Source organism: Trichechus manatus, unplaced genomic scaffold (assembly GCF_000243295.1).
Source record: "Trichechus manatus latirostris isolate Lorelei unplaced genomic scaffold, TriManLat1.0 scaffold00330, whole genome shotgun sequence".
In the NCBI taxonomy this organism is placed as follows: domain Eukaryota; kingdom Metazoa; phylum Chordata; class Mammalia; order Sirenia; family Trichechidae; genus Trichechus; species Trichechus manatus.
In genome coordinates, this window is record NW_004444266.1 from 590,073 (window position 1) to 612,771 (window position 22,699).

A 22,699-nucleotide genomic window follows, 5' to 3' on the forward strand; every position below is an offset into this window, starting at 1 on the left:
ATAGTGTTGACATGTCTTGGGGTTGTTAACCAATGTCATAAAACAATATGTGTACTGGCTGTTTAATGAGAAACTGTTTGTTCTGTAAACCTTCATCTAAAGTACAAAAAAAAAAAAAGGTTGGCAGTTTAAATCCACCAGCCACTCCTTGGAAACCGTAAGAGGCGATTCTACTCTGTCCTATAGGGTCGTGATGAGTCAGAATCAACTCAATGGCAGTGGGTTTGGTTTTTTGTTTGTTTTTGGTTTAATTATGAATAGGCAACAAACAAACAGTGGTATTAGGAGTTCTGTGACCTTTCAGTAAGAGAAGTCATAGGTATTTTTATTCCAGATATCTCAAGCTCTCACTTATACTCAGCATACATTGTTACTAGACCCAATTCTAGATCTTGCTTAATATCTGAATAAAGTGGCACAAATCATTTTTTTGAGAAGGGATTTGTAGGCTTCACCAGACTACCAGAGGGTTCTATATCACAAAAAATTAGAACTCCCGTGCTAAAAGGGTTGCATTAGTAGAAGAGGTAGTTTGAGTGCACCAAAATTGTGGTATATGGTTGTCACTAAGGGAACGAGTTGAAGGGAAGTATACTCATTGAGACAATGAAATGAAGAGGGAAGTATACAGATTCTGAAGATAAGATCTGTATTAGAACCCTGATTTTGTGTGACCTTGAGCGTAGCTTAACTTATCTAAACCTCAGTTCCCTGCTTAAAAAATGGAGATCATTCTCTCTCTGTGTATCGCTGTCAGGATTAAAATAATATGTAATAGTAAATCTAATATAGGAATATTCTTTTTCCCTGTGGGCACTTTCCATTAAATAGAAATCAGTTCTTCCACCATCAAATCTTTTAAATGTGTCATTCTCTGATTGAATGTGGTAGTGGCCTAGGGTGCAAGCTTTTTACTTCTGGTAAGTTTATTCCCTGTGTGAAAAAGTGTATTACAAGGTATTAATATTGAACATATGCTTTTAAAAATCATTCATCTGTCTTCAAGGCAAATAGGGTGGTTTAAAAAAGAAGAAATAAGTAGAGAGTATTCCATAAGTACTTAGTGTTTATCAGTTTTGTATCAGACACTCTGCCAGGAACTAGGGACCTAGAGATTAATACGACTGGGTTTGAGATCTAAAGAAGCTAATATAGTGAGGAAGAGAGGCCCACACGCAGACTGGCTGTGAGAAGTGAAAGATCTGTGAGTGCACTTAGGAAGAAGAATGAGAATGTTGCTTCCAGGGAGACACTGTTCTTACATGCAGTTGTCATAGACACTGTCCTTTATCTAGTCCTATCAAGAGCAGAACATGGAACAAGTAGTGCTTTGTCAATTCCTAAATGTAAATTATTGGAACCAGAGAGTCGGGAAGCTCCAGCTAGACCAGAGATTAGTGAACTTTTTCTGTAAAGAGTTAGATAGTAAATATTTTAGGCTTGCTAGCCATATAGTCTCTGTCACAACTACTCAACTTTTCATGAGTAAAGGAGCATGAAAGCAGCCATTTACAATACATAAACAAATGAGTGTGACTGTGTTCCAATAAAACTTTATTTATGGATACTTAAATTTGAATACCATGTAATTTTCACATGTCACAAAATATTGTTCTTTGGGGGTTTTTTCAACCAGTTAAAAGTATAAAAACCATTCTTAGCTTACAAGCTATTCAAAAACAGGCAGTGGGCTGTAGTTTGCTGACCCCTGAGTTAGACCATAGGGAAGTCCGCCAGCGGGGAATATGAAGTGGTCACTAAGGCCACATTAAAATGCACAGCCAGTATAAACAGTGAAATCTCTGATCCCACAGATCATAGCATGACTTCTTAAAGAACTGTGAAGCATGAGACATACCAGGGAAAGGGGGTTTACGAAGGGGTAAGAACAATTGCCCAAAGAGAAAGTGCAGCTTTGGAGCTGGATATAAAATGCAACGCAAGGGAGAAGTACTGGGAAAAATGACTCCAGGGTCACGCAGAACATCACACACGCTCAGGGGCCAACCTCAGGGAGCACAACACAAGAGGCAGAAACAGCAGAGGCATTCTTGGTAGTCAGAGTTGCAAACTTGGATGTAACAACTGGTCACTGGGGAAATGCAGAGAAGATCTGTAAATCCACTGACAGCCAGACTATGAGAAGCAGCATGAGACCCTGGAGGGAAACAAAGCGGATCTGACTGTAGAGCCTGACAAAGGAAGACTAAGGCTGGGTGGTGCCTTTAGACCACGGTGACGAAAGCGCCAATAGTTAAACCTATTGCACTCGGTTACAGAGACAACTACTGTAATTGTTTGGTAAACTGTATATAACTGTTTTATACTCTTCTCCATGGTTTTATTATTGGAAGAGTAGCAAACAGAGAGTGTCATGCTTACTTCCATATCCTGGCCTGTGACTGATTTTTCTGAGGGATTAGAGGTTAAACATAGTCCAGATCCTCTTCCACTCTCTGAAATAGATTTGACTGTGGTTCTCAGAACTGTTAATTTTCCAAGAGAATCTTGAGTTTTCTTCAATGACTTGCTGACAGGATAGCTAAAGGCAGATGAGGCTATAAAATGAGAATTATTGTTACAGGCTTCCCAAAATCAGTTTGCCTGCCCAACCAGTTTTTTTTCTTAAACTGTTTTGTTTTGAACAGCTGTATATGTTGTTATTTATTTTCTTAATAATGTTTGTTTTCTCTCCCATGTTATATGTTATCAGCTGACATTTCAGAGGCCCCATTTATTCCGTAGAACTGTCTCAAGTTTTACTTATACGGTGCAACCTGTGAGAGCTGGAACTCAACGGGACTGCTTTGTTTTTCCAGGTCTCGCAAGTGCTCTCGCTTTGACAGGGTGCGGTCCTAGCACTTTCTTTTTCTCATTTAAGTGGAAAATATTTGGGTTTCCCTTCTCTGATGGGTTTCCTTACACAGGTCCCAGCTTTCACAGGTTTTACTGTACTTTGCCATAACAAGGCAAGTCCTGTTTGATGGGCACCAAAAAGATCACAATTACCCACTCCCCAAAAGAAAGAGCCTAGCATTATAGAAAACCTTGACTGTTTGCCTCTTTCTTTCTGTTTTTGCTGTTAAACACAGGCCTGACCATGTGGGTAAAAGCCAGCAGGGTCTCATGTTAGTTGTGGCCTCTGTTGGCCCTGCAGGAATAATGTAAGTCTGTGGAGTACAGATTCCCTTCTGTCTGGACTGTGGAATCAGATTGATCACAATCTTTCAAGGGCCAAATCATTCAGAGTACTTTGTGAGGCTCTCTTGGACACTTTGCCCTAATTTGAATGGTGTCTTTGGAAGCCAGAAGTCAAAAAGGAAGCCAACTTTAAATAAAGTACCAAATAAAATTTGTGTGAAGGCCCACATGACCTCTGCCATCATCCAGTAAGCCAGTTTAATACTCATCATTTAACCTGATGAAATATTGTTGGACAAATCACGGGATGCAAGAGGAAATGAATGGTGAGACTCCACCAACCTGACCCAGGGAGAGAGATGGTACTGCTTTCTGTCTATTAAAATCCTGATAAGACATAGCAAAGGTAAGCTTTGAAAAAAACCAATCCTAATAGAAAAATACCTGGAAAGTACTCAAACGTATCTAAAGGCTCAATGGCCTCCTGTATTTATAGTACCTTTTGTGCTGGAGCCTTTTTTCATCAGATCTGGACGGTGTCCTTCCCGAGTCAATCTCTTGCTTGCTCTTTTCAATGTCATCCGCCATTCACTGTAAATCATGTCGGTTTTGCCTGCAGGCGCCTAGAGATAGTTGGTGGTGCAGGTGTATGTGGTCAGTGTGGCCTTAACTTTTGGAAAGTGTGCTGTGTGGGTGTAGGAGGAACTCTCAGTAAACACCGTAAAGTGAAGCTGGGACACCGTGTTTTGATCTCCAGTCGTTTGCAGTCAGATGGGCACACTTAGGGACTCTCGGGCGCCTGGCATGTTAGACCTAGAAGGGAGATTAGATGTCATCTTGTCCATCTCTGCTCTCTCCTTCTCCCCGGCCTTTCTGAAATTGAGAAAAAACATGTTTATATCCATCTTAATGTCCAATATACAAGGAAAACCATTAAAAAGTTCATTTAACATAAAACTGCTATTAGAGAAAAAGTTATTTTACTACTTTTTGTCCCTAAATTGTATGTAATAATTAATGAGAGCTAAAGAAGCCACAGCAGGCAAAAGTGAGTACTTCAGTTCCCTGAAAGCAGACTCTCTATACAGTTATTCCTTTATAAGCTTCATGGAAGATCACTATTCCTACTGCATTTTGACATAGGTTGAATCGAAACTGAAAAACCACAAATGGAGTGAAGAGTCTTTTGCAAAAACTTTGGTGCATCAATTGTTACCACTTTCCAGAGTTGACAGTCATGTTGAACCAGTACTAAACCCTGAATCTGGAACACCATGAACGTTAATTCCCAGTCCTGGGATTTGAAAAAAGTACTTAAGAAAAGCCCCTTAAAGTTATATGACTCTAGCAGAAAACGAAAAAATTTATAAACACACACACATACACGAGGACAACCACATGAGGTAGATATTGTCCCCTTAAATAAAGAAATCAAGGCTCAGTGAGGTGAAATGACTCACTAGCATTTACTCAGCCAAGTACATCGATGTGCTTTTCTTTTCTATCAACAGTGATGAATTTAAGGAGAGTTTAAAGCTGTCATTTTCACCTCTATTTTATCCTGACAAAATTCAACTGTTGAGGCTCAGGAATCGCTGTTTGTACTCGCCGTCACCTCTGCACCGCACAAACACACATCTCTAGTGGCAGAATCCATTTTATTGCCAAAGTCTTCTTGCGGCCTCTGGCCGTCTTGAGCCAGAGCAGCTGCGTAATGCATGGAAGACCACCATGTACGCACTTCAGTATCAGGGATCTGTGAGACCTGTAAACAAGAAAAGGCGTGCTAGGAGTGCACCAATCGGTGTATTAATGAAAACTTAGAATGAAATTGTTACTCACTAGCTTAAGATAAAATCCCTGGAAATCCAATATATTGTCTAAATGCAGAAACTGAGGTTTTATATGCATTCTAACTAGTGTCCTGGCTTTAACAATTCTTTTCTGTTTTCTTCATTTACCTCTTTAATTCATCAGTGTAAAGAACTGGAGGACTCTGCCGTAACTTTTAGAATATAAACGGTGTCTGAAATCAGGTACAATACTGAGTTTAGCACAGTTTCCTGTTCTAGTTACAATTAAGTATATATGGGCATTTGACATAAAATAGCTGGCCCAATATATTTAGAGCATAAATTAAATGTTGTCTGCTCAGAAATGGGTATTGGCTCCATAGATCTCACCTTTGCAAAAGGTGAGGAAGTGTATATTTTGTTAAAGTAAGTATCTAACTGCCAAAGGTGGAGAAAAAGCTCTTTGCCAGATGTGTTTTCAGGCAATTTCCTTTCCTGGGAAACGGCCATTTCCCCTGTACTGCCAGTCATGTTTTTGTTCTGTGGAGTAGACAGAGTGAGTGAGCGCTCGAAAGGACAGATGCCCAGATATCATCAACCTTATCTCTGACAATTATCTTTCTTCTTGCAGCTGTGTAACTTCTCTTTGACAGAGAACCATAGAAACCATTTGTTAGAGGGTTAGTATTGATGGAAGAATGAGAGTTAATAATACGAGAAAATCTTTCTTTTTCTTTTGTTTTCCCAGGTGGTCATCATTCTGACTTAGGTTACTGCAATTAGAAAGGTACCAAGTACACATTCAGTGTAACTTTCTAAGTGTTTACCATAAAATTATGTCTGAAAGACACTTAGAGAACACAGTTTTTTTTTTTTTTAAAGAACCCTAAGTGATTCCTGAATCTTTTACAATTTATCCTTCCATGAACAAGCATATCGTCTGCTAAAGAATTTTATATTTTAAAGCCATGTTGTCTATAATATGTAACTTTAAGGACTAGAAACTTGGGAAACATCCAGTAAATTTTTTTTAGATTTCACCATAAATTCCCTGAATTTTTAGGAACAAGTCTTCTGTTTTTAGTTTATATAATTCTCCTGCTAAATAATCTCAAATGTTGTTTGATTTTTAAATATTGTTTTTATTCTCTAATGTTTTTATGGAATATTTTATCTTTCCATCAGCAAAACAAATGCCAGAAAGGTCAAGATACAAGTCACAACTTTAAAAAGGCAGTGAATGAAACTGTGAGACAATAGATGAGTGCATTCACCTGATAATCTTCTTGCCAGTAATTTTGTGTCCTGTTTTCTCCCCATTGAAAAAATGCTAAGCATTTTCTTTAAATGGATTTATGTCAATAATTACTGTTTTACCCATGATCTATGTTAAGTCAAATAAAATATTTCTTTTAATTAACACAGTATTCTACTAGAGATTTTGATGTGGGCTTCTTAAGTAGTTATCATTTTACATGATACGTTCCTAAATCCATTTTAACAAAGTTGCAGAGAATTCAAATTCTGTTGCTTCTGATAAATTTGCTCAGTGTCTTTTTGTTATAATCATTCTAATAAGAACTATCTAAATGTCTCAGAATGAGTTTTCATTTGAAAGTGGCTTAATGCCATCTAGGTTAATCTTTGTTTAATCTAAATTTATAAAATTTTTATCTTAATTAGTGAGAAACCTTTTCAAAAAAGAGAGATAAAAATGTCATATGTGCTATTTACCTAAAGATATATTATCTGTCTTGGTTATAGGTTAACATAAATAAAATTGCTATGTCAAAGAAGTTTAAAAAAAAAAAGCACATGACCTCCTTTTGGTATTCCCATCCATCTGGCTTACTTAATATAAAAAAATGCTTCCTGTGGGAAATTAGACTTGATTATGAACTTACACATATAAAAAGTAGTTTTTGAAGAATTATAGTTTTGAAAACTTATATTAGAATTATAATACATAGTTTGTACATAAAAGGAAGTGATCTTTGCATTTCAGTGTATAAAAATACTCAGTGTCATCGTTGTTCCTTCATGAGTTTCTGTGCACTTGTCTGATGAAAGTTCAAGCTTTTCCTAATAATCTAATATGTAAACTCTACTTTTTCTCTTAAACCCTCTCTCAAGCAATTTGTTTGGCACTTCATTAATAATAAACTGCACTTCCCCAAAGCGTTCCATTTTAAGGTAAGGGTCTAAATTCAAAGAAAGGCTGATACAGAAGAAAAAATAAGAGGAAGTAAATTATACAAAGACTGTAAAGGAGGACATTTATAGCAATATTAAGGAACCTAGTTCCTGACATCTGTTTCCCTCAAAAAAAATTTTTTTCAACAATGTTTTTTAAAAGCCCTAAAACTATTCTAGTAGAATATTTACATCCAAAAAAAAAAAAATTATATCCTTGCCCCAAAAATCCTGATGCGTATTCAGTGACCTTTTTTATGTATAGGTCAGAAAGTCGTGCTTGGGCACAATAAAAATTAAACAGACAGAAAACTACAGAGATGGTACTTGTACAAGAATGCAAATACCAAAGCTACTAGTAATACCTACTCCCTCTGCTGGACTGATCAGGAACAGGCAAAACTATCTGTGTTTTTATTACAGTCATTAACAGAAATGGTATGCAATTATGGATATAAATTAATAGCAAACAATATACAACCTGAATGTTTTCATTTTCATTTTAATGCAGAGGAATACTATACTATATGCGGAGGGTAAGCACATACATGGGCACATGTGTGCACACACACATACACAAAGTTATTTTTAAGCATTTACTTAGCACACAGTGAGCCACAATTTATTTCTGTATTCTCTAGTGATAAGGTTATTACGCAGATAAATGAAGTCATACTATTTTGATAGTAGGGAAAATAGAGGTCTGTACTATCTGTCTCCATAAAGAGTGAATTTAAAGACCCCATCTGCTCTTAGGAAGTTTACAGTCTAATGAGGTAGATAGACGGTCAGACAGGCAGTGAGTAACACTGTGATACGCCCCAGGTAGACATTGTATAAAGTGCTGTGCTCATATAGAGTAGGAGCACCTGCACAGGGAAGGTATAAATCAAACAGCCAGATATAATTTCAATGTTTGTTGAGATCAAATATTCTACTCATTTAAAAAAAGGCCCACTCCCCCTCCAAAAAAAAAAAAAGAGAGAGAGAGAGAGTTCAAGAGTGAGGGAAATCATACTCCGGGTAGGGAAAATAGATTGTGCAATAAATAAGGACTGAACAGAAGTTAAGTATAAGCAGGCAGAAGGCACAAAAGGGGGTGAACCTGCAGAGACGGTCAGCAACTAGCTCATGAAGAGTCTTGTTTAAGAATTTGGTCTTTATCCCGAGAGAAACGTAAAATAAAGCCAAGGAAGTGTTTTCAGCAGAGGAGTGAGAGCTGCTTGGAGAAAAGGATGGGAGATAAGACTGGAGGACGAGAGGCCAGATGAGGGGCCGTTACAGGCAGTCGCCCGGGTTACCAACGAGATCCGTTCCTAAGTTACATCGAATTTGTAGGTAAGTCAGAACAGGTCCATACGGTTCTTATTTACCATCAGTTGCTCAAGTATTTGTCTTAGTATATAGTATGTATTTTACCTTCCTCTGCATATAAAACACTTAAGAAACACTTCAAACCGCACAGTGTTTTCATGAGCATCACAAAGTAGTCCGTGCGTTCGTAAGTACGAACTATTGTATTTAACTCAAATTTTTAATATAATAGGCTTTATGGCAGTCTGTTCTTAAGTACGAGTTGCCGATAATTTGGATGTTCTTAACCCAGGGACTTAACCCAGTCCGTTCTTTACTATAACTTGTCTGTAAGTCGGACAGTCATAACTTGGTGTCTCCCTGTACAGTAATTCCAGTCAGATGTTATGGTGGCCTAAACTAGAATATCTACATAAGCCTCAACAATACTTAAGAGGGACAATCAATGCAACTTCTAGATTGATTGGATATGGAGATTCCAGTGAAAATTGGCGAGGTAATTAGAACAGACTCTTCCACTTAAAACAACTAAAAATGCTAGATAAACTAATATAAAACATTTTAAATGCATCAAAGATTGGACAAGATAATAAGAAAATATCAGGCCAAACTCTAAGTGAAAGCAGAAACCCAGGAAATTAGGTGGAATATTAAATAGCTTTTGCCCTGAAGCCGTTTGCCAAACCTGGCAAATTTGAGCTTCCCTTTTAAATGTCTAAGTAGATTGGGGGAGAAGACAAAGACAAGGGCCCAAATAAATTGGAAAGTCTAGTAAGAGACCTCCTTCCATAAACATGAGACCCCAAAGGATTCTTCTCTCACTATTAGGGTGAAGCAGAAGTAAGTCTGTCCATCTCTACAAGGGAATGTAAGAAAATATGCTTTGTGGTTAAACAGAACAGAACGGGGGAAACCCATCCCTGAAAATTGTCACCATGAGCTCACTGTTTTTAGTTTTATACTCCAAATTACATGGTCGACAAATACTTCAAGCCATAGTTTATTATTCTAAAGTGCTCCCAGGCTGATACTGTTGCCAGTTTCCCTACCCCCTACAGTCCCTGATTCATGGTAGGAGCAAATGAGAGTCCTTTCTGAAAGAATGCACCTTTAGCATAGTCTCAAATAATTCTCGCAGATAATTTCCCAAGGAAATTGAGCAACTCACAGACAAAAATAAATAAGCACACGGGAAAACACAGTATCATAAGCAAAAATCAGCAGATAGAAGAAATAGCAAAAACCTCACATACTGAAGTTATCAGACACATTTTTAAAATAACTATTCGTGCCATATTAAATATATAAAATAAAATTTTGGAAACACCTGAAGGGGACAGAAAACTAAAATGAAAACAAAAATGACAAAAACGTGCATACTTAAACAAGAAAACTTAAAGAAATAAATATAATACATGAAATTTATAATTCAAGGATCATGTTTAATAAAAGATTAGATACATCTGAAGAGATATTAATGAGTTGAAAGACTATAGAACAGAGACAAGGGAAAGAGATTAAAAGACTTGAAGGATGGAGTGAGAAGATCTAACAAAAGTCTAATTGGGATTCCAGAAGGAGAAAAGACAGAGAATGGAGCAGACAATACACATACTCCTCACTCATCAAATATTTCGTTATCTGACGTTTCACATTTGCAATAGTAAAAAATCTATCTGACTATTTTGCACATTAACAATGTATGTCTGGCTGTAACAAACGCTGAGGCACGAGGCGAGAGTAAAGTTGGCTGTGATGGTTAAGGTTATGCATCAACTTGGCTGGGCAGTTATGTAATGATGTCATTTAAGTGTTATGTAATGATGTAGTCATCCTCCATTTTGTGATCTGATGTAGTCATTCTCCATATTCACATAATGCCGATTTTTGTATAACAACCTGCTCTTTGGAATCTAACAATGTTGTTAAGTGAGGAGTGGGTGTATATGAAAAGATAATGACTGAAAATTTTCCCACAATGATTAAAGATACCAACCCACAGATTCCAGAAGCCCAATGAATGACAAACAAGATAAATGAAAAGATTGGATAAGGCAGTAAGAGAGAAGAGTCAAGAATTAATGATTCTCACATTTCTGGATTTGCAGCTGGATGGATGGTGATACTAGCGACACACAAGGGGAGAGGAAAGCTAGCCAGGGAGGCAATGGCTGCAGCTTTGTATAAGTACAGGTTTAATTGGTTATGAACTATCCACATAGAGTTTTCCAATTGAATATATGGGTGTGAATCTAAAGAGAGTAATCTAGGCTGAAAGCAGGAAGACCCATTTTCATGATCAGTATTAATGCCAGCCTTGTTAATGATTTAACTAATATTAAACAAGCCCAAGCCTGTTACCATCAAGTCAATTCCAACTCATAATGACCCCATAGGACAGAGTAGAACTGTCCCATAGGGTTTCCAAGGCTGTAAATCTTTATGGAAGCAGGCTGCCACATCTTTCTCCTCCAGAGCGGCTGGTGGGTTCGAACTATTGACCTTTTGGTTAGCAGACAACCTGCCAGTTAGCAGCCAAGCGCTTAACCATTGTGCCACCAAGGCTCCTAATATGAAATAGTATATGAAATGAATGAAAAAGTATGAATGAAATGAAAAAAGGTAAATTACATAAGATCTTAACGTGGGTTTTTCTGGATAGAGTTAAATAGCAAAATGCCTCAACCAACAGTGATGCTTTTCCACTATTTCACTAATGAGGGTTCTGTAGATTTTGTCATGTTATCCTATTCTCTACATTTCTGTCTGCTCTAGAAGAGATAGATAAAAATAATAAATAAAGAAGACCCAAAGTGGTTAGTAAAAGGATATTTCATAGTTTCTATGGGTTTTTGCAAGTGATTGAAAATAGAATAAAACCTGCAAGATACAATTACTAGTATGGTAAATTTTCATAAAGTTGTCATTTCTTTGAGGGCTTCCAAAAAAATTAGTAATAGAAAAGGAATTTTAAAAAACATTACTACCTTTCAACTGGCAGTAAACACTACAACCATTTGAGTTCTTATGCTTACTGTTTAGTTGAAGGGGAGAAGCAGTCCTGTAGCTCTGTTTTCATGATGGTGATAACCATGCAAAGCTTCCTTTTGCAATGGTAAAACTGTTTTTCAGAAGTCCTACATCTCTTTAATTGCAGTCACACTTGTGTAAGATCGTACTCGTTCATAAAGGCCCAGTTCAAATATTTCTTCCTCTGTGAAGCTGACTGGACCCTGCCACCCTCTGTGCCCCCATTGCACTTTGTCCGTTGCTCTATGACAGTATGTTGTGAGGTTCGTTGAACTGGCTCATTATCTCCACTCAACTGTGAGCTCATTAAAATCTGAGGCCCTGCCTTATTAGATTCCTGCTACTGTCTGTTTTGAAATGGCGTCTGTGCGTTCATCCCAGTAACACCTGCTCAGGCAAAGGCAGTGGTTTACATGATGAAATCTGAGACACTGATGCAGGGTTCTGATTCTGCAAAGCCATCCCTCTCCGCTGCCTGCTGGGACAAAGTCCTCTTCCCCATGAAGCCTGACACTCCTGCTCCTGAAGTCGTGCTCTGGAATCTTGACACGATATTCCCTTTCGGCATAGTCATCTCAGCTTCCTGTTGTAGTGAAGATAGCCAAGATGCTGTGAAGTTGTCGTAAACCCTTGGGCTAATTAAATATTTTCTAAGAGGCTGGACACCTTTTCTTCAGAGCGTCTGTAGTGCTTCTGCTATGTCCTTCTTACTTTGGGGTTTCTCTTCTTTATAGCGGTGGCACTGCTGGATTTTTTTTAAATTGGGCCTCTATCATCTTTTCACCTCATTTGCTCTAGAGCCGGTTGCATTTGAATGAAGCCACTAAATATATAGGTAAACAACTCAGAGTTGAATTAAATTACCAAGTGCACATCACCTGACACAGAAGAGATTGTCCCGAGATAAACATATTCATTGATTCTGAATGTACAGAGCATGATGGATTGTCTAGTAAACATACTAGAACGTATATCTAAAAGAAAGTGTTATCCTTCAAAATAATTTTATGAGATTGTATATGCTTATTCTTCTTTCTCAAAATATTTTTAGAACTTCTTTTGGATAACTGGTATAAGCCAAAGGACTTGCATTTGAGTATCTTCCATGTTGATAAATTTTTACTCTCTAATAAGAGCCCTGGTGGTGCAGTGGTTAAGCACTCGGCTGCTAACTGAAAGGTCAGTAGTTCAAACCCATCAGCTGTTCCATGGGAGAAAGATGTTGCAGTCTGCTTCCATAAAGAACTGCCTTGGGAACCCTAGGGCAGTTCTCCTCTGTCATATAGGGTCGCTATGAGTCAAAACTGACTCAACAGTAACGGGATTGGGTTTTGGTTGGGCGAGAGCAGAATAATTTTTAAGTTGCCCCAAAACTACAGTTGTGTAAGTTTAGTAGATGACTAAGCACAGTGCTGTCGATTGTATTATCATATTAGAATCCCATCATATTGTATTATATTACAGTCCCATCATATTGTGTTATAATGTTAAAGTCACATCAGCATTGTTTCATTTTATTCATTTCAATAAGTGTGAAAGATAGCATGCTAGTTATAGAAGAAATGCAAATTAAGGAATTTTCAATGACCTTTAAGTCTATAGGAAACCCTGGTGGCGTAGTAGTTAAGAGCTGTGGCTGCTAACCAAGAGGTCAGCAGTTCAAATCCACCAGGCACTCCTTGGAAACCGTATAGGGCAGTTCTACTCTGTCCTGTAGGGTCACTATGAATTGGAATAGACTCAGTGGCAACGGGTTTGGTTTTTGGTTTTTAAGTCTAGAAAGAGTTTAAGTTGATTCTCCTTAATTTTTTCACAGATCTAAATGATACAGAACCTAATTAAAATGTAGCACTAAGAAAAGTCAAATGATTCTGAGATTGAGTGTTATGGAGAACATGAGACAGTAAAAAAATCTCACGTATTTCTGAATTTGAGATGAGTGGTTTTCCTATCGTATTTAGAGAGCCTCACTAATAGTGAGTAGATCAGAAGTGGTCTCTCCTCTCACCAAAGCTAAAAATAGCACACTGGCATTATTTCCCACACTTCCTGACTGTCTTGGTAAACACTGGACCATGAAGAAGAAGTTCGAACCATTATGATGGCAGTCACTGTTCATGGGAGAGGGAAATGGTTGGACATTCTTTCCCAAACTGGTATTTCTAGGAAAACACTCAGCCAGATCTTGCAGCTGTTCACTATCCAATATCAATTCTAAACAACGTTTTAGTTGGCAAAAGAGAAGTGAAAAAACAATAATACTTGAAGCCTAAAACTTTGGGAAATCCCTTTCCATAATGTGTTTATTTAAGGGCTCAAAAATATGCCTGTTTTCAGAAAATAAGAGCTAATACCCAACTTTTCTAAGTTTATTTTTTCAGAATACACTGTAAATGTTTTAATGATTAAAAGAGAAAAATACTTTATGGTCATTTTCTGAAAGTACTTTAAATTCCACTCACTATATAATTAGATTTTTCCCTTCTTTTTACACAGTAGGCTATTTGACTGCCACCAAATTGCCAGTAATTGGGAGAAAATAGAAAGAATAGAATCAAATGTAGCTTAGCAATACAAAACTTTGTATGGAAGATGTATACTTTGGACATATGTCAGCTGAGTGGAACCCAGGGATGTGGTATGACCGTTTCAAAAGTCCAGCTCTCCACCGAGAGAAGAGTTAACACTCATAAAATTAGAGAGCCCGTGTTAAGAGTAGCAGACCTTTCTTCAAGCTTCTCTCTAAGGGCCTCATTGACTATACCCCTTCTCAGGAAAGACAAATCAGATAAACATGAAAGACAAATGATACCGTATATAGTTCAAATTCAGAAACTGGTCTGCGTGCAGCTAATTTGAAATAGATTAGACACTAGGAGTATGATTGGGCTTCTCTGCATCGTAGACTTGATTATTTCTGGAGCTACTTCACAGGGCACAGTCCATATGTTACTTTATACATCCAACATATATCCAAAATATTACTTTACTGTGTTGGCAATCCCTACCTTGCCTAGCACAATGCCTTGCTCAGTTGTAGGTGCCCAACAATTTCGTGAAGCATGGTTCAAGGAGAAAGGATTGAGAAAAATAACTGGCAAAGTGTCATATGAAAGATTCCATAGATGTTGTAAATATACAAAACCACAAACACACACAAATATTTACCGAACCCTTTCCATGTGCCTGTGAGGCACTTACAGGTTAGTACAGGGAGAGGCATAAACAAGTGAGCAATGAAGCTGGCTAAGGGAATAGAAAGTGATAGAGGAGGGCGCTTGTATAGATTGGACAGTCCACACATGTCTCTTGAATAAAACCCCTGAGTGAAGAAAGAGAGTGAGGCATATGGATAGTTCTAGGAAGAACCCTTTGCCATCGAGTCGATTCTGTCTCATAGCGACCTGCGAGAACAGAGTACTACTCCCCTGTGAGATTTCAAAGGCTGTAATCTTCACAGAAACAGACTGCCACGTCTTCTTCCCATAGAGTGGCTGGTGGGTTCAAACCACTGACCTTTCGGTTAGCAGCCAAGTGCTTAACCACTGCTCCACCAGTGCTCCTTTCTAGGAAGAACCAAAACCCGAAACCAAAGCCAGTGCTTTCGAGTCAATTCGGACTCATAGTGACCCTGGAGGACAGAGTAGAACTGCCCCATAGGGTTTCCAAGGCTGTAATCTTTATGGAAGCAGACTGCCACATCTTTCTCCTGCCGACCTTTTGGTTAGCAGCCGAGTGCTTAACCACTGTGCCACCAAGTCTCCTTTCTAGGAAGAACAGTCAGTATACAGTCCCTTAGGTAGGAGCAGAAAGTATGCGTGAGGAAAGCAGGGTAGACAGTGCGAGAAGAGGAGAATGATAAGGGGTAGGTGGTAAGAAATGAGGCTCTCAGGCATAATCGTCATTCCTACATTTCATAAATTGTTTAGTATCTGAGGCAGGTTATTCTTTGGAAAAGTCCCAGACACTAACAGTAATCAAAAGAGAAAGTTGTATGTAGCTTCACTGTCTTAGAGTCCTTTTTTTTCTAGACATTTTTTTAAACACCATCTTCTTTGGCACTTGGTCTCACTGTATATACCTCCTGTCGTCCTAAATTTTAATTTTTTACCACTTTCGAATCGGTGGGCTTCGTTTTGGTGGCTACTTCAAGGTTCATTGTACAAATTTTATTATACTTTGAAACTCTCAGCAGTCTAGTGGGTGCATTGTTTATTCGGCAAGATTTGCTGTCTGTAACATCCTCTTTAATACCTTCAACACCTTTGTACATTCCGGCCATGGTCACTTCTCAAACACTCTTGCTAATTTTCAGGCTGGTTTGTAATTGAAACACTCAGATTTGTACACTGAATTTGTAATTTAAAAAAATGACAAATTGAATTTAAAATCAGCACACACCTTTTTTTTTATTTTTTATTTTTATTTATTTTTATTGTACTTCAGGTGAAGACTTACAGAACAAATAGTTTCTCATGAAACAGAAGTACACATGTTTTATAACATTGGTTAACAACCCCACAACATATCAACCCTCTAACTTCTCAACCCCTTTTTTTGTTTGGTGAAAATACACACAGCCAAAGATACACCATTTCGAACATTTCTACACGCACAGTCAGTGACATTGACTACGCTCTTCCAATTGTCAGCAAACACCTTTAAATAATATTACAGAATTAGACCTCAGGGAGGAAGGAGGGACTTTAAAATTCGTCTGGTCCAGCTACCCATCTGAGATCTGAATTCCTCCTCTTCCTAAATGTTTATATTCATATCACAATCTAGGGTTTAGTGAACCATAAAAAAGTTACAAGTTAATGCAAACAAAAATTACCCACAAAGCATGTTTCAACTGATTTAAAAGCAGAATAGCAGATGGAGATTATTACTAGCAAAACTCTTTTTGGACTAATTTTTTTTTTTTTTAATCTACTTAACCCAATCCTTTTAGCTAAATATACTAATACACTCCAAATCTGTAATAAACTTATTACTAGAACACAATTCATTCCAGCCCTCTTTCAGACTGTTATAACTAGGGGGTTGGGAGGAGGTTTATGTTATAAAACATTTCTTAGTGTTGGCCACAGCTTCGCTTAATCTTTTCCAAAATTTGACAATACACAAAGCAGTCGTAGTGACTTTACAATAAAATAGTCCTGCCCTGCGTGCATTTTCCGAATTTGCCCAACTCATTTGGACAAGATTTAGCCATTTTGGAAAGCCCACGCTTACAAACACATTTCTTCTCCTAAGCAAATGTGTTGGGTAGAAATGGTGTTCCCTAGTTACATAAAAACCAGTAACCAGTTGCCTTTGAGTCGATTCTGACTCATGGCAACCCTGTGTGTTTCAGAGTAGAACTGCACTCCATTGGACTTTCGTCGGCTATAACCTTTTGGAAGTAGATCACCAGGGCTTTCTTCTAAGGTGCCTCTAGGTGCATTTGAATGCCAACTTTTTAGTTAGTCATCAAGCACTTAAGTGTTCATGCCACCTAGGGACTCCCTAGTTAAATAATTATCCATATTCAATTAACAACACGGAGATCATCACAGAAGTACCCAAGAGCCTAAAAAACCAAAAACCAAACCCGTTGCCGTCGAGCTGATTCGGACTCATAGCGACCCTATAGAAACACAAATAAAGTATAGGAAACTTCCTGTTGAGTCTAATTTGCAATTTTGATTAAAAGGCATAAATGAATTAGTAGATAACCCCTCTCTACCCTACCCCATTCCCAACATTCTTGGCAACACAATATTTATTTTATAAATATAAACTATTCTTCAGCAATTCGGGTTGAGTATTGAGGGTGAAACTGTATTTTGCTAATATTGTCAGACTAGTACACAGTGTCTCTATTTTTGGAATTTTCCTGTGGCAAATAAATAACTTGTCAGCGATGCGAAGAAGCTTCCTTCTCCCAACTGGAATTCCATAAGGAAAAGATACATGGGTTTAACTAAGACATATTCAAAGTGAGCTACATTTTGGGTTATGCATAAATCGAGGGCTTTGTCCATCCACAGTGATGTGCACTGCAGTTGTCCCAAGAGTTTCCTGTTTAAATGAGACAGTTTGGGTGAACACTACAGGGAATTAGAATGTGACTGTGGTCACCATAGCTGGAAGTTGTGACCTGATGGCAGTCACTGCTGTCTGAGAGTCCCTTCCCATGGACACTGCCTCATCCTAAGTTTTACATGGCTCAGTTTTCCTTTGTAGCTGAGACCTGTCTATCCACCCATTTGCTCCCACCGTTTTACTGGTAGCTCCTAAGACATACGATTATGAAGCTCTAGCAGCTTTCCCTGTCCCTTCTCCCCAGTTTTGCCTTCTAAATGTCATAAGATAAGAGAATACAATAATTTTTTTCTTTATTAAAGTTTATTTATGACATTGGGCACGACTTTCACCTTAGTTATTTCAGTTGGATTCCCATACACCTTTAAATCTCCCTCTTTCTGTATTGTCCATAAAAAGAGAGAGAAATTATATTTCACTGCTTGCCTCTCCCCACCCCACACACTTTATAAAATAAAGTCTGATGGTTGAAAAAGTTGGCCTACTCTTTATGACCAATTATGCCATGGGATTGCAGGCAGATATTTCTAAAAACAATACAGTCAGTTTCTATAACATGCAAGCTGGCCGACAGTGCAGTAAATGGCGTTCATTTTTCTAATTGCACATCATTATGTTAACAGAAGTTCACTAGCAGCTTTAACTATAAACGTTTTTCTCAAAGCAAATGAAGGCATCCTTCCTTTAAAATAGACATTTGGACAAAAATGCAACTGGGATAAACCAAATTTCTCAAGCGATTCTGAAAAAATAGTTTGGCCTGCACAAAATATACTCCCTACTCACCCCCTGCCTTTAAAGAAGGATCCCAGGACTGCCCTGTCATCGTTGCTGCTGCCTTGCTAGAATCTTCCTAGCCTCTACCCTGTTCACTGTAAGTTCTTTCCATGTTAAAGGCCCACACCTCCTCAACCCTCGTGCAAAGTTTATCTTCGTATGGAATGAGTCCATCGTTCGTTCAACAAATAATAATTATTGACCATCTTCTGTATGCCAGTCAGAATGCATATATGAGAATATTTCTGGCAGAAAGAACACAAAATAAAGGCAAACATGAAGAAAAGATCAGGGTATATATAAGAAATCATGAATATGTCAGTACAGACCATGGGACAGAGGTAAAGCTGGAAACAGTAGATTTACTGCTGAGCCTTGGCATTAATTTCAGTAGATGATGGGGAACCACTGAAAGCGTTTGAACAAGCGAGACACGCGAGCATAACCCATTAGTCAGATTGATAGGGCAGTACGGTTTAGGATGAGTTGAAGGGATAAGAGATTTGAAAACACTGAATCCCATAACTGATTTTAGTCTAGCATGACACAATTCTTCTGTCATACAAAGTCTCCATGAGATAGGAATCTTGACTGAAAATCCTTTGTGATGATTTCTGTCTGAAAGAAACACCCTCACCAACAAAGGATATGAGAGCAGAACTTTCTCAGTGGAGAGATCAGGGATTTCTTGTCTTTGGTATCCACAGTTTTTATTTCAACCTAGAGCTAGGGATATCTGCTTCAGTTTCTCAGCGTTGGTAATACCCATTTGTTTTTGTCGTTAATTGTGTGTATTGATTTGGTGTAAGATGCGTGAGCATCTCTGCTGGTCTGAGTTATATAGACCAGAAGTCCACATAATACCGTTTCCTTTTTGGTGCAGTGGTTAAGAACTGGGCTGCTAACCAAGAGATCGGCAGTTCGAATCCATCAGCCGCTTCTTGGAAACCCTATGGGGGAGTTCGACTGTGTCCTGTAGGGTCGCTATGAGTTGGAATCGACTGGACGGCAACGAGTTAGGAGTTAGTTAGGTTTTATAAAAATAATTTGAAAAGAAAACTGACTCATTCAAGTCTGGCAAATATAAAGTCCTCTAACCTGATTCAGCCATATTGAGTTCCAACTGGCCGTCCTCAAACGTGTTTATTACGGTATCTACTTTCAGTTAACATTTTTTTTCTTGTTTCAGCTCATGACTTTTTTCCCCCAACTTTATTGAGTTTCCACACAACAAAATTCACCACTTTCAGCACGTTGTTTGATGAGTTTTGGTAATTGTATACAGTTGTAATAACCACTGCAATCAAGACATAGAATACTATTTATTTCTCCATTTGGTAGTTGATGGACATTTGAGTTGTTTCCAGTTTTTGATATAATGCATCTGATTAGGATTTTTGGTATGGATTTGTATATAGTTTTATATTATTTGGTAATTTTTCAGGAGAAAAGCAGTCTTGGGGCCCGGATGGTTTATTGTGGTCTCAGAAAGTTTTAGATGATTAGGTTGCAACCCAGTGCTTCTTTATAAGAATACATTATTAGTGGCAAGGCAGCTTTGGTAAATAAGAAAGCAAGCAAATTATTATGAGACCCTGTCCGGAGAACCCAGACATAGACTAAATCCAAGGGCCATGAGTTAGCAATGCCCAGAAACCCGTGACAGTGGACACTTTCATAGATATATTGATGGTGTCATTTGTACTGAGTCTCAGCTCTCTGAGCAAGTTACTGTCCTCTGACTGATGTGTTTGTTGGGTGATAGTCACACGTTAAATAACCCTTCCAGGTACAGAGTTCTGTAAACTTTAGGCTTACTTCAATTTGAGGCATCTGAACCACTTTGTCTTAAGCTATCCAAAGCCTGGTCATTTTGGAAAACAAGGATGTATAGAAAAACAGAGGGTGAGGATTTGTTTATGATAGGGAGGGAGGGAGGTGCTGACAGTATTTACAGGACAGAGACTGATACGGAATCAAGGGTGGAGCGTCAGTGCTTCTTCACATTCACCTCCACCGAGTCCGTTGTCCTCAGGGGGAAGCTGTGTCTGCAGCTTTCCGTTGGACTCTTTCGAGAGCCAGAAGAAATGGACCAACCAGACAGCTATCAGTCTGTTAAGAGTGCTAACCATTACTGAAAGAAGAACTAAAAATTCACTTAAAATGCTAAAAAAAAGAAAAAGAAGAAGAAGAATTTTTAAAAAGACAACTGTATTTAGGAGAACATCCCTCAGAAAATGAACTTTGTGGTGGAAGGAGTTCTTTGATAAGCTATTTGGGAGTAGAATGAGAAGCCCTTCCCAGAGGAGGTGCTAGAATTAGGAGAGAGGACCACTGAACAGCTTCCTGAGGAGGGCGTGCAGACTGTTCAGAGGAACAGAGTGCGGAAGTTCCAGGCCTGAGCTGAGTTGCTCAGGACGATACGAACAGCTCTGAGCGTCACCAGTCCTCCCGTGCACTTCCCCGTGCAACTCTCCCCATCCTCTGAATGGAGTCTAAACAAAACAACTAGTTAATATCAGTCTTAAATGTTACTAAATTATTAGACTAGCCAGGATATTTTAAATCGTGGTTGAGCCTCGTGCCTATCTGGATTGTATCTGCCCACGTCTCCCCCACTGCCTTCAGCTCAGAGGGGGATTGAATGGCTGCTAGCCCCATAACAGACAGATTGGAATCCCAAGTCTAATGGAAAAGATTTGAGGGGGGGGACTTTGCATATTTTACAATCTAATCGTTACTTATAGGCCATCAGAAAAATGATCAAAAAGAAGGGGGAAAATTACAACTGTGAAAGAATGAAATGGTAATCATCGAAAATATTTTTTTGCTTTTACAAATAGATTATTCCCTAAATAATCTATGGCAATTTGAGTATAAAATAATCAAAATAACTAGATGATAAATTTAAAACAAGCATTTTCCCAGAACATCTTCTTTCTCTAGTCTCAGGGATACCAGATTTGTGCTGTAATGATAGATAGTAGAGAACTATAGTGACATAGAAAGAAAGTCATTTTTCAGAGCTCAAACTTTACTGCTGGTGTTTTCTCTCATTAAAGGTTATTAAGGTTCTTTTTTTTTTGTTTCTTGAAGAACAACCAAAACCTCAATTTATGAGAATTCTTTTCAGTGTAAATTGAGACTAAGTAGTGAGAGAGGTATATTTACATGTTATACTTCCTCTCTTTCCTCATATTTTATTACTAAGGATATTGACATGAAAACAGGATCTTTGTATCCAATGAGTTCATCTACTGCTGATTTCCCACCAGAAATTCCAGGCTTTGTGACATCAATGTGTACTGCTCTAGTTGCCATTTGAAGAGCAGGCATCTGGAAATGATGAAATTCTCAACAACAAAGTTTTGGTCTTCCAGAAGACAATGGTGGAGAAGGGAAAGGGAACAAATTCACCGAGTCCCTACTGTGTGCCAGGAATTTTCATCTTTCATCTCAATATAATATTTCACTTAGTTGCACAGTAAGAACAAATAAAAACCCTAACAGTCAAAACTTTTGCAGTTTTCCTTAGTGATTTCAAATGTTATTGTGGTATTTGTTGCAACTAAATAAATTATGTATAAAGTCTCAAGGATTTTATGGAGTTTCAGATCAGAATACAGCCATTTGAATGGTTTTATATCTTATTTTGCATAAAATTGATGGGATGTGAAGCTACAGCAGTATATTTTGAATAATTCTATATAACTATGCTTATTGAAATAAAAATATTTCAAGAGAAGTCTCAACTCATAAATGACTATTTTTACTTTAAAATAGCTAAAAGACAAGCATAAAAAAACAGAGTATCCCAAGAAATACTCTTGTCCTATTACATTTCAGATGCCAACCTGATTTGAAAACTTTGTGCATTGTATAGTTATTTATAGTAGCAAAAAGTGGGAGAGGGAGGAACAGACATTCAGTTCTAGAATGATTGCGTGAATTATGTAGAATTTAAATATCATTTTTACAGAGAGTGTTCCACAGCGTAGGAGTGTACTTGTGTTATGCTAACTGGAAAGGACTAAGGTTCTGACTATGTAATGATTTTACATAGAAATGATCATACATAGAAATAAGAGTGAAAAACAAAGCTGGAATGGCAATAAGGGAATGCATGGAGAGAAATAAAACTGTTTCAAAATATGTATTAGCCTCTAACCATTTCATGCATGAAGAGAGTGAAAATTTGGTTTGTTTTCTGAAATGTATCATAAGCCAGTGTAACCAAAGACTAAGCCATGAGCACAGAAAGTAAGACATCGTGGGTGGGAAGTTAAAGAGGTTGACACATCCTCAAATTCAAGTCAAACTGCCCGTCAGCCACTATTGGTTTCTGTGTTCATGTTGGCAAG

General features: G+C 38.0%; 1 protein-coding gene across 3 annotated transcripts in view; it reads left to right on the plus strand.

Annotated features, from left to right (window-relative positions):
* MCPH1 (microcephalin 1) overlaps positions 1–22,699 on the plus strand; it is a 287,857-nt gene that overhangs the window by 196,422 nt on the left and 68,736 nt on the right. The gene's annotated exons all lie outside the window — the stretch shown is intronic.